Source organism: Arachis ipaensis, chromosome B08 (assembly GCF_000816755.2).
Source record: "Arachis ipaensis cultivar K30076 chromosome B08, Araip1.1, whole genome shotgun sequence".
NCBI lineage: Eukaryota > Viridiplantae > Streptophyta > Magnoliopsida > Fabales > Fabaceae > Arachis > Arachis ipaensis.
In genome coordinates, this window is record NC_029792.2 from 114,604,202 (window position 1) to 114,606,521 (window position 2,320).

A 2,320-nucleotide genomic window follows, 5' to 3' on the forward strand; every position below is an offset into this window, starting at 1 on the left:
TATGTAAATACGTAAAGTTATGTTTTTTGTTGGTTAAAATATGTAGATACATTTTTATATTTGTGAAGTTAAATATATTTAAGTCATAAAAAAAACAAAAGGATATATATATTAGAATAAATAAATATTAATAAATTATTGTGTGTAAAAGTTAATTTTTCAAATGGTGTTTATTGTGTAAATAAAAATAATTAATTAAATTTTCTTTTTCAAGTGACATATATATGTTGGAAAAAAAATTATTAGTTTAGATTTGTTCTGTATGAATATTAGCTTAGATCTATTGGTTCAATTTTTTTTTTCGGTTGTTACTGCAATGTGTGGTGAGTATATTTAAAAAACACATATTAGGCCTAACATTATTTTCAATAATTAATTAACATAAATACAACTAACCTATTGAAATAATATGATTTTTGCATATCGCATAAGACACAGTATACTGTATATCACTTACAACATATATATTAAATTTTGTCTTTTTAATTATTCTCTTTTTAGACATTTATCACATTATTTTTTTGACAACACAAACATACAGTTATAGAAGGTATAGAGTTAGTCTTGTTTGTATTATAATAAAAAAATATCTTATTTTTTTATTATAAAACAAAAATTAGAATAATTTTAAATAATATTTTATATTTTTAGATTATTAAGTTTTTTATGTGTTAGTCAAATAATTTAAAATTGATTATATTTTATAATAGTAAACTTTTTTTTTTTAATAATAATGTGTATATAATATTTGTGTCCACTACAAAAAATTTATGGATGCGTCCGTCGTACGTGTGCGATTAAATGTAATGTACATCGAGAGTGAATTTGATTATTCAATACTCTGTATTCAAGGTTTTGATAATCAAAAAATGCGGCCAAAGAATAAAATAGATACGACTCATGTTGCTATTGTGTTTGGGGTCATGTAATTAATGATGTAATTTAATGATCAAATGTAGTATGACCATCGTTTTCCATTTATATAGACCGAAAGAAGGAAATAAATAAATAAATTATTAGGATTTTGCTAGTCACAAATATTTGTAATCGCACACGTTGAAATCATTATGTGAAACAATGAGAGAATCTAGAAGTGGTATTAATGTGTCATTTTTGTTACAAAATCTCAAACCTAAAACAATTAAAACTTCAAGTGTTGGTAGGGTTAGAGTTATCTAAATTCTAAAATAATGCATATTTTTTTTTTTCATTTTTTGACTACATGGACAGTTACGAGGATTGAAGTTAGAACTTTATCCATAAGTCTCTTATCACTAGATTAGGGGGTGACATAAATCTTTTATCACTAGATTAGTACTATTTTTAATAGTTTATGCTAAATTTTATTGATTACTATGAAACTATTATGAAAGGTGTGCTTAAGAGTGTTAATTATATTAAAAAGAACACATCAGTCAACAAAAAACATAAATAAATAAATGATAACAAGCTTTATCTACTTTATTTTAATCAGCGCTAATATGTACATTTTTTTATACTCTTTGCAATATATATATATATATTGCAAAGAGTATAAAAAAATGTACATATTAGCGCTGATTAAAATAAAGTAGATAAAGCTTGTTATCATTTATTTATTTATGTTTTTTGTTGACTGATGTGTTCTTTTTAATATAATTAACACTCTTAAGCACACCTTTCATAATAGTTTCATAGTAATCAATAAAATTTAGCATAAACTATTAAAAATAGTACTAATCTAGTGATAAAAGATTTATGTCACCCCCTAATCTAGTCATTTTAGTATTTTTACTATCACATAAATTCTTTTTTTTTTTTCTATTTCACCCTAAAATAATATTTGACTTAAGTAAAAATACACATACAAGCTTTTAATAACAATTGTAGCACGCCCTTTACAGAAAAACCTCTTTTGAATTTGTATAAATTTTTTTATGAACTTTTTGAAGCTCTTACTTAATTTCAAATAACAAAAAATTTATAATTGAGGGCAATACGATTTTGGTTTCTAAAGTAGGGGTTAAAAATTTTTTTCGTCTTTGGCCTTTTTTTTTGCTACAAAATGGTCCTGAAGATTTAACTTAGTTTTAAAATCGTCCTTTTTACCAAATTTTTAATTTTTATTCCGAAAATACCCTTAATTACAAAAATAAAAAATAAAAAGAAAAAAGATTGCTGTAGTGATCATATATATTCCAAAACCTATCATATTCTTTTTCATTACTCTTCCTTTAATTTGCACCACCTCTTATATATATATATAATAAATAACTTCTTACACACATAATATACCTCAACACTGAAAAATATTTGAAAAAAAAAAAGGAAAAAAATATGG